General features: G+C 32.5%; 2 long non-coding RNA genes across 3 annotated transcripts; one reads left to right on the top strand and one right to left on the bottom strand.

The window, feature by feature from the left end:
* Nucleotides 1-2,194: 2,194 nt before the first annotated feature.
* Nucleotides 2,195-12,104, top strand: LOC143072618 (uncharacterized). 2 transcript variants are annotated; one of them, XR_012977258.1, is made up of 10 exons: nt 2,195-4,520; nt 5,006-5,256; nt 5,627-5,695; nt 8,062-8,267; nt 8,637-8,705; nt 9,046-9,252; nt 9,622-9,690; nt 10,008-10,075; nt 10,708-10,772; nt 11,013-12,104. It is a non-coding gene; the product is annotated as an uncharacterized LOC143072618 (long non-coding RNA). The 2 variants fall into 2 exon arrangements; XR_012977257.1 differs by lacking the exons at nt 8,062-8,267; nt 8,637-8,705; nt 9,046-9,252; ... (2 more) ...; nt 10,708-10,772; nt 11,013-12,104 and adding an exon at nt 6,047-6,272 and having other exon boundaries at nt 2,206-4,520.
* On the bottom strand, nt 12,040-14,452 carry LOC143072619 (uncharacterized). The gene is made up of 2 exons (XR_012977259.1): nt 14,287-14,452; nt 12,040-12,335 (listed from the first exon to the last, which is right to left on the bottom strand). It is a non-coding gene; the product is annotated as an uncharacterized LOC143072619 (long non-coding RNA).
* Between the last annotated feature and the right edge of the window lie 1,331 nt (nt 14,453-15,783).

Here is a 15,783-nt window from a genome sequence, read left to right as displayed (position 1 = left end):
TTTTTGTCCAAATTTCCTCTAGGTGTCGTCAAAGGATCCAAGGGAAAGGTATGTTAAGATAAGATTGTGTGTTTGTATGCCTTTTTGTCCAAGTTTCTTCTAGGTGCCGTCAAAGGATCCTACGGAAAGGTATGTTAAGATAAGATTGTGTGTTTGTATGCCTTTTTGTCCAAGTTTCTTCTAGGTGCCGTCAAAGGATCCTACGGAAAGGTATGTTAAGATAAGATTGTGTGTTTGTATGCCTTTTTGTCCAAGTTTCTTCTAGGTGCCGTCAAAGGATCCAACGGAAAGGTATGTTAAGATAAGATTGTGTGTTTGTATGCATTTTTGTCCAAGTTTCCTCTAGGTGCCGTCAAAGGATCCAAGGGAAAGGTATGTTAAGATAAGATTGTGTGTTTGTATGTATTTTTGTCCAAGTTTCTTCTAGGTGTCGTCAAAGGATTCAAGGGAAAGGTATGTTAAGATAAGATTGTGTGTTTGTATGCCTTTTTGTCCAAGTTTCTTCTAGGTGCCGTCAAAGGATCCTACGGAAAGGTATGTTAAGATAAGATTGTGTGTTTGTATGCCTTTTTTTCCAAGTTTCTTCTAGGTGCCGTCAAAGGATCCAAGGGAAAGGTATGTTAAGATAAGATTGTGTGTTTGTATGCATTTTTGTCCAAGTTTCCTCTAGGTGCCGTCAAAGGATCCTACGGAAAGGTATGTTAAGATAAGATTGTGTGTTTGTATGCCTTTTTGTCCAAGTTTCTTCTAGGTGCCGTCAAAGGATCCAACGGAAAGGTATGTTAAGATAAGATTGTGTGTTTGTATGCCTTTTTGTCCAAGTTTCTTCTAGGTGCCGTCAAAGGATCCTATGGAAAGGTATGTTAAGATAAGATTGTGTGTTTGTATGCCTTTTTGTCCAAGTTTCTTCTAGGTGCCGTCAAAGGATCCAAGGGAAAGGTATGTTAAGATAAGATTGTGTGTTTGTATGTATTTTTGTCCAAGTTTCTTCTAGGTGCGGTCAAAGGATCCAAGGGAAAGGTATGTTAAGATAAGATTGTGTGTTTGTATGTATTTTTGTCCAAGTTTCTTCTAGGTGCCGTCAAAGGATCCAAGGGAAAGGTATGTAAAGATAAGATTGTGTGTTTGTATGTATTTTTGTCCAAGTTTCTTCTAGGTGCCGTCAAAGGATCCAAAGGAAAGGTATGTTAAGATAAGATTGTGTGTTTGTATGTATTTTTGTCCAAGTTTCTTCTAGGTGCCGTCAAAGGATCCAACGGAAAGGTATGTTAAGATAAGATTGTGTGTTTGTATGCCTTTTTGTCCAAGTTTCTTCTAGGTGCCGTCAAAGGATCCTATGGAAAGGTATGTTAAGATAAGATTGTGTGTTTGTATGCCTTTTTGTCCAAGTTTCTTCTAGGTGCCGTCAAAGGATCCAAGGGAAAGGTATGTTAAGATAAGATTGTGTGTTTGTATGTATTTTTGTCCAAGTTTCTTCTAGGTGCGGTCAAAGGATCCAAGGGAAAGGTATGTTAAGATAAGATTGTGTGTTTGTATGTATTTTTGTCCAAGTTTCTTCTAGGTGCCGTCAAAGGATCCAAGGGAAAGGTATGTAAAGATAAGATTGTGTGTTTGTATGTATTTTTGTCCAAGTTTCTTCTAGGTGCCGTCAAAGGATCCAAAGGAAAGGTATGTTAAGATAAGATTGTGTGTTTGTATGTATTTTTGTCCAAGTTTCTTCTAGGTGTCATCAAAGGATTCAAGGGAAAGGTATGTTAAGATAAGATTGTGTGTTTGTATGTATTTTTGTCCAAGTTTCTTCTAGGTGTCGTCAAAGGATCCAAGGGAAAGGTATGTTAAGATAAGATTGTGTGTTTGTATGCATTTTTGTCCAAATTTCCTCTAGGTGCCGTCAAAGGATCCAACGGAAAGGTATGTTAAGATAAGATTGTGTGTTTGTATGCTTTTTTGTCCAAGTTTCTTCTAGGTGTCGTCAAAGGATCCAAAGGAAAGGTATGTTAAGATAAGATTGTGTGTTTGTATGTATTTTTGTCCAAATTTCCTCTAGGTGTTGTCAAAGGATCCAAGGGAAAGGTATGTTAAGATAAGATTGTGTGTTTGTATGCATTTTTGTCCAAGTTTCTTCTAGGTGCCGTCAAAGGATCCAACGGAAAGGTATGTTAAGATAAGATTGTGTGTTTGTATGCCTTTTTGTCCAAGTTTCTTAAAGGTGCCGTCAAAGGATCCAACGGAAAGGTATGTTAAGATAAGATTGTGTGTTTGTATGCCTTTTTGTCCAAGTTTCTTCTAGGTGTCGTCAAAGGATCCAAGGGAAAGGTATGTTAAGATAAGATTGTGTGTATGTTTGTATGCTTTTTTGTCCAAGTTTCCTCTAGGTACCGTCAAAGGATCCAACGGAAAGGTATGTTAAGATAAGATTGTGTGTTTGTATGTATTTTTGTCCAAGTTTCTTCTAGGTGCCGTCAAAGGATCCAAGGGAAAGGTATGTTAAGATAAGATTGTGTGTTTGTATGTATTTTTGTCCAAGTTTCTTCTAGGTGCCGTCAAAGGATCCAAAGGAAAGGTATGTTAAGATAAGATTGTGTGTTTGTATGCCTTTTTGTCCAAGTTTCTTCTAGGTGTCGTCAAAGGATTCAAGGGAAAGGTATGTTAAGATAAAATTGTGTTTGTATGCCTTTTTGTCCAAGTTTCTTCTAGGTGTCGTCACCGGATCCAAGGGAAAGGTATGTTAAGATAAGATTGTGTGTTTGTATGTATTTTTGTCCAAGTTTCTTCTAGGTGTCGTCAAAGGATCCAAGGGAAAGGTATGTTAAGATAAGATTGTGTGTATGTTTGTATGCTTTTTTGTCCAAGTTTCCTCTAGGTACCGTCAAAGGATCCAACGGAAAGGTATGTTAAGATAAGATTGTGTGTTTGTATGTATTTTTGTCCAAGTTTCTTCTAGGTGCCGTCAAAGGATCCAAAGGAAAGGTATGTTAAGATAAGATTGTGTGTTTGTATGTATTTTTGTCCAAGTTTCTTCTAGGTGTCGTCAAAGGATCCAAGGGAAAGGTATGTTAAGATAAGATTGTGTGTTTGTATGTATTTTTGTCCAAATTTCCTCTAGGTGTCGTCAAAGGATCCAGCGGAAAGGTATGTTAAGATAAGATTGTGTGTTTGTATGCCTTTTTGTCCAAGTTTCTTCTAGGTGCCGTCAAAGGATTCTACAGAAAGGTATGTTAAGATAAGATTGTGTGTTTGTATGCCTTTTTGTCCAAGTTTCTTCTAGGTGCCGTCAAAGGATCCAACAGAAAGGTATGTTAAGATAAGATTGTGTGTTTGTATGCCTTTTTGTCCAAGTTTCTTCTAGGTGCCGTCAAAGGATCCTACAGAAAGGTATGTTAAGATAAGATTGTGTGTTTGTATGCCTTTTTGTCAAAGTTTCTTCTAGGTGCCGTCAAAGGATCCAACGGAAAGGTATGTTAAGATAAGATGGTGTGTTTGTATGCCTTTTGTCCAAGTTTCTTCTAGGTGCCGTCAAAGGATCCTACGGAAAGGTATGTTAAGATAAGATTGTGTGTTTGTATGCCTTTTTGTCCAAGTTTCTTCTAGGTGTCGTCAAAGGATCCAAGGGAAAGGTATGTTAAGATAAGATTGAGTGTATGTTTGTATGCTTTTTTGTCCAAGTTTCCTGTAGGTACCGTCAAAGGATCCAAGGGAAAGGTATGTTAAGATAAGATTGTGTGTTTGTATGCCTTTTTGTCCAAGTTTCTTCTAGGTGTGGTCAAAGGATCCAAGGGAAAGGTATGTTAAGATAAGATTGTGTGTTTGTATGCCTTTTTGTCCAAGTTTCTTCTAGGTGCCGTCAAAGGATCCAAGGGAAAGGTATGTTAAGATAAGATTGTGTGTTTGTATGCCTTTTTGTCCAAGTTTCTTCTAGGTGTCGTCAAAGGATCCAAGGGAAAGGTATGTTAAGATAAGATTGTGTGTTTGTATGTATTTTTGTCCAAGTTTCTTCTAGGTGTCGTCAAAGGATCCAAGGGAATGGTATGTTAAGATAAGATTGTGTGTTTGTATGTATTTTTGTCCAAGTTTCTTCTAGGTGTCGTCAAAGGATCCAAGGGAAAGGTATGTTAAGATAAGATTGTGTGTTTGTATGCATTTTTGTTCAAGTTTCTTCTAGGTGTCGTCAAAGGATTCAAGGGAAAGGTATGTTAAGATAAGATTGTGTGTTTGTATGTATTTTTCTCTAAATTTCCTCTAGGTGACGTCAAAGGATCAGACAGCAGGTATGTTAAGATAAGATTGTGTGTGTGTATGCCTTTTTCTCCAAATTTCCTTTAGGTTGTGTCAAAGGATCAGACAGCATGTATGTTAAGATAAGATTGTGTGTATGTTTGTATGCCTTTTTGTCCAAGTTTCTTCTAGGTGGTGTCAAAGGATCCAATGGACAGGCATGTTAAGATGGATGAGCACAGATGAAAGTTCAGTCCTACACCTGGAGAAAGATGGTTTCATTTTAGTTACCAGATAATGATGGTGTAAGTATTTGGTCATAACAATTGTATTTAAACTATTTTAAAAAAAAATTTAGGTAATAAAAATCAGTTTTTCAAGTCTACTTGAAATTTTATTACAAAATTGTCATTAATTTCTTGTTCAAATTTATTCTCTAATGAAATATAATTCTAAAAGAATTATTGTATTTGTAAATAGACTGATCCCCCCAATTTAGGATTTGAAATAAAACAGGCATCACATTAATATCTAATTTAATTATTACAACAAATAGACTTAATATTGACAATTTGGATATTTATTTACATATTTATTTACATTTTAATTGGGAAAATATGACTTTGTTTAGATTATTTGTTCAAAATGTATTCATCAGATTGTTTTGGTTAGCCACCACATTCTGATAATTATCTGCATACATTAATTTCAGAATTAGTGATGTGATCATAATAAACAGTCTTCATAATACTGATTAAAAGATAAAATGAAAATGGTTAATGAATTACAGGCAAAAAGAGCAAAGACACAGAAAATTGCGCCATTGACACAGATCTGGATAAGAAGCTTAAAGGAATGTCCAAGTTTCAGTTGAGATGGCAGATGAGTAGCAACTCCATGGAAGATGTTTACTTAGATCTTCAACCAAGTCCGAGGCTTTGCCATGTAAGCAATCAAGCAGCAAGGATAGCAGCTGGAATGAAGATTAATTATTACATTGATCTTCAAACAAGTCTGAGGCTTTGTCATGAAAGAAATAATGCAAGTATATTCAAGCTTATTAATTCTGTACATTATCAGGAAAAATGTGATAAAATCCATAAGGATTACATATAAGGCAACACACATTTTTGTTATTTTGCACATTTACAACAAACAAAAATAGATGTTTATTAGTTTGATAAATGTTTTTCCGGTAGACGAATACAATTTTATATCATTAAAAATAAATCCTGATAGAACTTTTCACTTCAAGGGAGACTAGTACAATAAACAGCAAGAAAGTTTCTTTCAGTGGGGGATAACTCACTATTACGCAATCAGAATACAGAATAGATTAATAAAAATTTAGGCTGGCAATTTAACAAATTTGTAAAATATATAATTTGTGTCAATTTTAATTCCTTTTTAGGTTATAAAACAGTGCCAATGTTTTCATGAAGGGGAGTAAGACTTGTGGTATAAGATATCTTAAATACAAGTAAGTATATAATTCCTCTATTTAAACAAATTTTATCATCATAAAACAAGTTTACAGGATAAAAACGTACACTAGGCTTAAAGTTGAAAGAGGTCAAATGGTTTTTTGTTGTTGACTAAAGGTTCTAAAATTTTGAATTGATCACACTGAATTCATTGTAAAGATTTGTATGCAGGCTTTGGCTAAAGCACGGAATGAAGTACCAACAAAATTACAATTGTTCACCAAATAAAACGCTGAAAATGGCCCCGTTGATGTAGGTCAGGATATGAAGCTTGAAGGAATATATGTCTATTTCATTTATATTAACCAACAGAAGTCTTATAAATATAATTTAATTGATAATTTTAGTTTTTGTTCAAGAAGCCGGCCAGTCCAAGTTTCAGTCCAGATGGCAGATGAGTAGCAACTCCATGGAAGATGTTTACTTAAATCTTCAACCAAGTCCGAGGCTTTGCCATGTAAGCAATCAAGCAGCAAGGATAGCAGCTGGAATGAAGATTAATAATTACATTGATCTTCAAACAAGTCTGAGGCTTTGTCATGAAAGAAATAATGCAAGTATATTTAAGCCAATTAATTCTCTACATTATCAGGAAAAATGTGATAATTAAAGTCTATAAGTAATATCTGTAAGGCAACACACATTTTTGTTATTTTGCACATTTACAACACACACAAATAGATATTTATCAGTTTGATAAATGTTTTTCTGGTACAGGAATAAAATTTTATACCATGAAAAGTAAATCCTAATAAAATTTTTACTTCAAGGGAGACTAGTACAATAAACAGCAAGAATGTTTCTTTCAGTGGGAGATAACTCACTATTACACAATCAGAATACAGAATAGATTAATAAAAATTTAGGCTGACAATTTAACAAATTTGTAAAATATATAATTTGTGTCAATTTTAATTCCTTTTTAGGTTATCAAACAGCGCCAATGTTTTCATGAAGGGGAGTAAGACTTGTGGTATAAGATATCTTAAATACAAGTAAGTATAATTCCTCTATTTAAACAAATTTTATCAACATAAAACAAGTTTACAGGATAAAAACGTACAGTAGGCTTAAAGTTGAAAGAGGTCATATGGTTTTTTGTTGTTGACTAAAGGTTCTTAAATTTTAAATTGGTCACACTGAATTCATTGTAAAGACTTGTATGCAGGCTTTAACTAAACCACGGAATGAAGTACCAACAAAATTACAATTGTTCACCAAATAAGACGCTGAAAATGGCCCCGTTGATGTAGGTCAGGATATGAAGCTTGAAGGAATATATGTCTATTTCATTTATATTAACCAACAGAAGTCTTATAAATATAATTTAATTGATAATTTTAGTTTTTGTTCAAGAAGCCGGCCAGTCCAAGTTTCAGTCCAGATGGCAGATGAGTAGCAACACCATGGAAGATTTTTACTTATATCTTCAACCAAGTCCGAGGCTTTGCCATGTAAGCAATCAAGCAGCAAGGATAGCAGCTGGAATGAAGATTAATAATTATATTGATCTTCAAACAAGTCTGAGGCTTTGTCATGAAAAAAATAATGCAAGTATATTTAAGCAATTAATTCTGTACATTATCAGGAAAAATGTGATAAAGTCTATAAGGAATATCTGTAAGGCAACACACATTTTTGTTATTTTACACATTTACAACACACACAAATAGATATTTATCAGTTTGATAAATGTTTTTCTGGTACAGGAATAAAATTTTATACCATGAAAAGTAAATCCTAATAGAATTTTTACTTCAAGGGAGGCTAGTACAATTAACAGCAAGAATGTTTCTTTCATGGGGAGATAACTCACCTCACTATTACACAATCAGAATACAAAATAGATTAATAAAAATTTAGACTGGCAATTTAACAAATTTGTAAAATATATAATTTATGTCAATTTTAATTCCTTTTTAGGTTATAAAACAGTGCCCATGTTTTCATGAAGGGGAGTAAGACTTGTGGTATAAGATATCTTAAATACAAGTACGTATATAATTCCTGTATTTAAACAAATTTTATCGTCATAAAACAAGTTAACAGGATAAAAACAAGTTTACAGGATAAAAACGTGCACTAGGCTTAAAGTTGAAAGAGGTCATATGTTTTTTTGTTGTTGACTAAAGGTTCTAAAATTTTAAATTGATCACACTGAATTCATTGTAAAGACTTGTATGCAGGCTTTGGCTAAACCACAAAATGAAGTACCAACAAAATTACAATTGTTCACCAAATAAGACGCTGAAAATGGCCCCGTTGATTTAGGTCAGGATATGAAGCTTAAAGGAATATATGTCTATTTCATTTATATTGACCAACAGCAGTCTTAAAAATATAATCTATTTTATGATTTTAGTTTTGTTCCAGTAGCCAGCCAGTCCCAAGTTTCAGTCCAGATGGCAGATGAGAAGCAACTCCATGGCAGATGTTTACTTAGATCTTCAACCAAGTCCAAGACTTTGCCATGTAAACAATCAAGCAGCACAGATAGCAGCTGGAAAGAAGATTAATTATTACATTGATCTTCAACCAAGTCTGAGGCTTTGTCATGAAAGAAATAATGCAAGTATATCTAAGCCAATTAGTTCTGTACATAATCAGGGAAATGTGATAAAGTCTATAAGGATTATCTATAAGGCAACACAAATTTTTGTTATTTTGCACATTAACAACACACAAAAAAAGATATTTATCAGTTTGATAAATGTTTTTTCCGGTACACGAATAAAATTTAATGCCATGCAAAGTAAATCCTGATAGAATTTTTGCTTCAAGGGAGACTAGTACAATAAACAGCAAGAATGTTTCTTTCAGTGGGAGATAACTCTCTATTACGCAATCAGAATACAGAATATATTAATAAAAATTTAGACTGGCAATTTAACAAATTTGTAAAATATATAATTTGTGTCAATTTTAATTCCTTTTTAGGTTATAAAACAGTGCCAATGTTTTCATGAAGGGGAGTAAGACTTGTGGTATAAGATATCTTAAATACAAGTACGTATATAATTCCTCTATTTAAACAAATTTTATCATCATAAAATAAGTTTACAGGGAAAAAATGTGCACTGAGTAGGCTTAAAGTTGTAAGAGGTCAAATGTTTTTTTGTTGTTGGCTAAAGGTTATAAAATTTTGAATTGATCACACTGATGTCATTTTAAGACTAATGTATGCAAACTTTGGCCAAACCACAAAATGAAGTACCAACAAAATTACAATTGTTCACCAAATAAGACTCCATTGATGAAAGTCAGGATATGAAGCTTGAAGGAATGTCTATTTCGTTTATATTGACCAACAGCAGTCTTATAAATATAATCTAATTTATAATTTTAGTTTTTGTTCCAGTAGCCGGCCAGTACCAAGTTTCAATCCAGATGGCAGATGAGTAGCAACTCCATGGAAGATGTTTATTTAAATCTTCAACCAAGTCCAAAGCTTTGCCATGTAAACAATCAAGCAGCAAGGATAGCAGCTGGAATGAAGATTAATTATTACATTGATCTTCAACCAAGTCTGAGGCTTTGTCATGAAAGAAATAATGCAAGTATATCTAAGCCAATTAGTTCTGTACATAATCAGGGAAAATGTGAGAAAGTTTATAAGGATTATCTATAAGGCAACACACATTTTTGTTATTTTGCACATTTACAACACACAAAAAAAGATATTTATCAGTTTGATAAATGTTTTTCCGGGACCCGAATACAATTTTATATCCTGAAAAGTAAATCCTGATAGAATTTTTATTTCAAGGGAGACTAGTACAATAAACAGCAAGAATGTTTCTTTCAGTGGGAGATAACTCACTATTACACAATCAGAATAAAGAATAGATTAATAAAAATTTAGGGTGGCAATTTAACAAATTTGTAAAATATATAATTTGTGTCAATTTTAATTCCTTTTTAGGTTATAAAACAGTGCCAATGTTTTCATGAAGGGGAGTAAGACTTGTGGTATAAGATATCTTAAATACAAGTACGTATATAATTCCTCTATTTAAACAAATTTTATTTAGCATCGGTAGTCTTAAAGTTGTAAGAGGTCAAATGTTTTTTTGTTATTGACTAAAGGTTCTAAAATTTGAATTGATCACACTGATGTCATTGTAAAGACTAATGTATGCAGACTTTTGCTAAACCACGAAATAAAGTACCAACAAAATTACAATTGTTCCTCAATGAATTGGTGCCCAAGAAAATAAAGAAATCTACAATTATATGCAAACCATATTCCAACACTGATTCTATTTATTTTGTAAGATTTTTTTATTGACTAAACATTTTACTTTTCAGGCTAGCAATAATTACTGCTTTTCGGTATGGATAGAGTTTTAGAATGATCATTAGAGTAGACTTTTGAGGTAAGAAAAAACCATTGCATAGATTTATAAACTTGTTAATTACAGATTATGTAAATGCCCTTAAATTTTGTTTAAGTCTGTGACATTTAAGACAAAAGCTAGGCATGTGGGTTTCATAGAAGTCTAAGGGTGAAATGGGATTGGCTGATTTTTTATTAGCATGACACAGGAAAGTCAAGGGTCTGGGATTAGATGGAAAGCCATAATACTTGGTCAAATTGTTTTCCATCGTGTGTAGTTGACCATAATGTACCACCATTTTGATTTGACAATTTTTAAAGAAGTCATGGGAAGTCTATCACAATTTTAAATATTATGACCAAAAATCAACTTCTGAACACAACTCTCTGATCGAGACTCTTTTACAGAAAGCTCCTGTACGTAATTGGATTGTTTTTCCGTTATGTATAGTTATAAAAATAAGGAGATGTGGTTTAACTGCTAATGAGACAAACTATCCACCAAAGTTTAAATGAAGTGGATGGAAGCAATTATTGTCACATTGATGTTTTCTCTGCATCTTCTTTCACCTTGATATGTTATATATCACATATTTCTATATAATGTACATAAGTATACCAACAGTGATTCCTTTTTTACTATTTTCAATGACTAAATATTTTATTTTTCAGGTTAGCATTAAAGCTTGTCCTTACAGATTGATGTTGGAAATGGCTATTAGAGTATACTTTAAAAGGTAAAGAACTATTTTATAGATTAAAAAAAAAATCTATTTTTAAATCATGTAAGTTCCCACAATTTTTATAATCTTTTTACAATTTAAAGTTCTCTGGAATGACATTTCAAGTTTTAGGAAGCGAAAAATTATGATTTTGAAAGTTTCTCTGCTTTAATTGTTATTCCCAGTTTGCAATTTGTTGCCTGTTTCAGTTTCTTAAAATATTACAGAAAATTGAAAAGTGTATTTCTTTTTCAGATAATAATTACTGTGGCTGAAGGATATCATTATGTGATTAATTCTACATACTCCTTAGAGATGTTGTGAAGGTTGTTAATATGTTGACAGCTGGGCATGCTCTCTTTGCAAGACATCAGATTAAAATCCCCATTCTGACGGGACATGACTGCTGATTTGTATATCCTGCGCTACCAAACAGATGCCTTACTTTTGCAAGGATTTTACTGCCAGTCTGAAGAAGACCAAGAGTGACCATATTTCCCTTTGGGATCTTTCTAACTCTACGGAACAGTTTCCAATATGAACAGTTCATATAAATCTTGCATAAACAAGAGCAAGAATGTAGTTGATAAATTCTAAAATAATTAATGTAAAGATTTTCCATTTTCAACAAGAGTGGAAGTTTTAGTTAAGGTTAATGTATTGTGTTTTGAATTTTCACCTAAATTTCTTTTTCTCTCTTCCATTAAATGCTATGGATTTTTGAAGTCCATGGTTCAAGTTTCTTAAACATCAATAACCATGTCGAACCTTCTTGGAATTTTGTGAAAACTTACACAGCAGTAACACAGACAAATCTTTGGGGTTCTGCGTAATCCTTTCAAAAGTTTTTGATTGCTGTTTTTACAAGTTGTGTAGTGTACATGTGTTCATTATTTTCTACTTGTATCATATACATGTTTTTTGATTGATGATTAAACGGTAAAACTATTGTAATTTGAGCAGTACCAGAGTAAATGAACGTTTTACAAAGCATCCATAAAACTTTTCATGCATTGAATTATGCCAAGGCCAAAAAAAACCCAGAATATTGATGAAACATCCTATTTTCAGGGAATGTCAAATAATAGTTTCTGTAAAACAATAATTTGTGTACTGAGTGTACTTAATGAAATGTAAAATTTAGTATGTTATTGAATTACAGACCACCTTAATTTATAGTTGTCCATATTTTGAGTTAAAGCCGATAGACTTTTCTATAATTTTGATATAATTTGTCTCATAAGTAGTGCACTACACCTTAAAAAAACTGTCAAAACAAAAATAATTTTTTGTATTTGTGTTTATTGTCTAAAAGAAATGCACTTTGAAATAACTGTTCTTGGGCCTAAGAGATGAGTTCAGTAAATGTAGATTCTGCAAATTCCCTGATCAGTAAATGTAGATTCTTCAAATTCCGTGATAAGCAGCTATGTACATAAAAGTTGAATTAGTTGAATTCCATCTTAAAGAGTTCGCTTAGTCTGTAAAAAAAATCACTTTTCAAAGATAAGTGTACCCGTTTCCTTCATATGAAACTTTTTCTTCTTCTGTAGGATAGTTAGTGGTTCAAATATATGCCTGTTGAGAATAAAAGTACATGCAAGTTCGGAATTTCCACTAAAAAAGGAAAATAAAATTTGCATCAGAGTACACTGTCTGCAAAAAAAGTTCAATGCAAGAGTCTTATTACACTCAGACTTTTTGTATCATGTCAATTTATCATAGAAATAACCAAAAAGAAACAAATGTCTCTTTCCTATAGCTTCTATATGCACTTTTATATGTAAATATGTGTTACGGCTTAAATTGACCTGAACTTATTGTTAGTCTTGTATCGCCTTGGACCATTTCCTAACTGTGTGGTATGCTATTGTAACTTTTCCATCCTGAAAGAATTATTTATGGCAAAATTGCTTCACAAATTTTAATTTGGTGGACAAAATTACTATTTTTCTGAAACAACCTCCCCCCCCCCCATACCATCTTTAATTTTCATTTTATTTAATGCATAAAATAATAAGCCCCCTATTAATATGTAATATGCGTTGAAATGGGATAAAATAAACTTGGTTATCAGAATTTGTGATTGTCTCCCCTTATTAAAAAGAACTTATGCCAGTGTAGGAATTTTACTGGAAATATTTCATTGCAAAGGAGGGCCTTCAATACAATTTGAAGTAGTAAGCTGAAATCTAAAAGTAGGTGGCTATTTGACATGCCGACATACTAACTTGCTGCCTTTACGTCATGGGGTCTGGGGGTAATTAGAGCAGAATCTTGCATTCTTGCAATCTCCTGGCATCCATCTTTCAAATTACATTTATTAATGTATGAAATTAAGGAAGTTCGCTTGTCGTGTTTTGGGATATTTGTCAAATTTTAAGAATTCTCTGGTTTTAATCATTTGATTGTCGTAAAAACATTTGCCCATTGAACCTGTACTTTTATGCCCCAAGCCCCACCTACGATATAAGAGGGGCATTATGTTTTCTGGTCTGTGCGTCTGTTGGTTAGTACACCTCTTCCCTATGATATGATCTTTCTAATTTAAATGCCAAATTAAAAGTTTTGACCCCAATTTTACGATCCACTCAACATGGAAAATGATAGTGTAAGTGGGGCATCCGTGTACTATGGATACATTCTTGTTCTATTTATAAATGTTTTACATGTTTAATGATAAGCCATCTGTAAAAGTCTTATTTTAAAATTTTAATTATTTTTTAATAGTTTTTGAGAACTTAAACTTGCCATTATGATAAAGCTATGATAAGTCAAGAGAGAATATTTTTCCTCCCAAATTTCAAAGGTTTATATCTTGGCAACAAGCACATTGACCCTTAAATTATTTTTGCTCTTTTGATTCCTTTATTAGTCACCTATCAATATAAACTAGTGTTTTGGAAAGTTCATTATTTTGAAACTGAGAAGAAAACTACTTTCCCTTTAAAAAAAACACAACAGCTATGATAAAATCTTTAAATTTCAGCCTTTTCATATTTCATATAATTTTGTTTTGCTCATACATCGGTGACAATTCGTAATTATCTAATATAGGGGATAATATCTATTTGTTTGTCCATCATTATCTCCAATTCAAATCTCCAATATGTAATCCTTAAAGTGCATGCCTCGAGTACATATATGTAAAGTTGGGTTACATTAAAACAGAATTTAAGGTTTAAGCAACACCTGAGGGATTGCTCCAGTAATTTAAGAAGATAGACAAGTTTTGGTTCCTACAGCACCCTCATCAGGATTAAAACTACAGAAGAGCACAAAATTCCCAAGTGATGTGTTCTTCACAATTTTTCACCATAAGAAGAAATTACAAATAGAGTGAAAGTTGTTATGACAGTAAACTGGATTAAGAATGTTAAATAAAATATGTTTTTTGCAAATTTGGACGACAATTAATTGCAATTATGTACCATTTCAACAATAGAAGTAGTATAGACTTGCAAATCCATACCATTCCAACACTGGAAGTAGTATGGTTGTCTGAGCGAAGCCAATTGGAAGTATGTACCTCTTAGTGAAGCTAATTGGGAGCACACCCTCTGTCTTGTTGCGAAGCTGATTGGAAGCAGTACATATATACCTCTGTCTGCAAAAGCTAATTAGAAGCAGTACCCCTGGCAGAGTGGTCCCAATTAGAGGCATGTAACTTTGAGGGAAGCCAATTGGAAGCATGTACCTCTGCAAAATTTGATTAAAAATTATTCAACAAATTTTATTTAACATCCTTTTTAAAGTTTATTTTCCAAATATACATACAGCCAATAATAATGGTTTTTTTTTAAATAAAATCATGCATAAAGACCATTTGTGCCAATTTGAAGAAATCACCAATGATATATTTTAAATTAGATAAATATGCATCCCAAAATGATGTTTTTTTTTCTTGAAATCGTGAAAATACATAGGCGTATCCAGGGGGGGGGGGTGGCCCTGGGGGTCCCGGGCCCCCCCTTTCATGGGAAAAATTTGGTTGATTATATAGGGAATCATTGAAGCATGACTGGAGCGGGCCCCCCCCCTTAGGTCAGTCAACGGGCCCCCCTTAGGAAAAGTTCTGGATCCGCTACTGAAATATAATAAAAATGAATTATTTCAAAAGAATTGTTACACTTTAACTCAAAATACTCTTAATATGTAGAGATGATATTCCAGTTTGGTCTTTTTTTGGTTTTCCCCTTGGGTTTATCTTTTATAAGAAAAAAGTTAAGTACGTCTTTCCATTAGATGGAAATATCCAAGAAACCAAAATGTCTAGTATAAAATGTCTGAAATTTGACCGATCATCTATAAAAGTAGTGAATGAAGGAACATGTATAATTATGTATTTGAATTGACTAGGTGAATAAAAAGCGTCTAAGCAAACTTTGGTTTTTTATTTTCAATAAATTCATTTAAATGTAAAATACAATAAAATATTTTTTTTAGATTAAATTGTCAGAGGATGTGGTAGATACATCCGTTTTTAAGTTAATGAATTCTTAAGAACAGAATTTGCAATCATATCAATTTGTTAATTAATATTTTTGGTCTTAAAAAATCCTTGAAATCAAATAATTACTCATGGCACCAAATAGATTTTACTAGAAATTATTTTGTTATGAAGTAGTTTAAGTGAAAATGGAAACCCTTATTATTTCTTTTAACAGTTTTGAATTATAAACCTCCTATAAACTTTAAAAATTTGATTTAAATTTGATTTTAATAAATGAAGAAAAAAGTTGACAAATTTCAGTTTAAATTCAAATTGTAGATTTGACATGATAAATTACGAGATTTATTATTTTTCTTAACGACTCCCTAGTAAGCTTTAGATTAGAAAATCTTGAAAAAGAAAAAGAAAAAGAAGTGTACTGGCAGTGAAAGGATTAATCATTTTAAAATGAATTCAAAGTTTTCCAATGTTTATAGCTGCATACTAGGAATTGGTATTTGTTTACTTGACAAAAAGAGGATTTTTATTTTCAGTCTTCAGGTCATGTATTAAAAAAAATAGATTTCTTGAAAG

This window comes from Mytilus galloprovincialis, chromosome 4 (genome assembly GCF_965363235.1).
Source record: "Mytilus galloprovincialis chromosome 4, xbMytGall1.hap1.1, whole genome shotgun sequence".
Lineage (NCBI taxonomy): Eukaryota > Metazoa > Mollusca > Bivalvia > Mytilida > Mytilidae > Mytilus > Mytilus galloprovincialis.
Note: the sequence above shows the minus strand (reverse complement) of the source record. Positions and strands in the feature narration are given on the sequence as shown.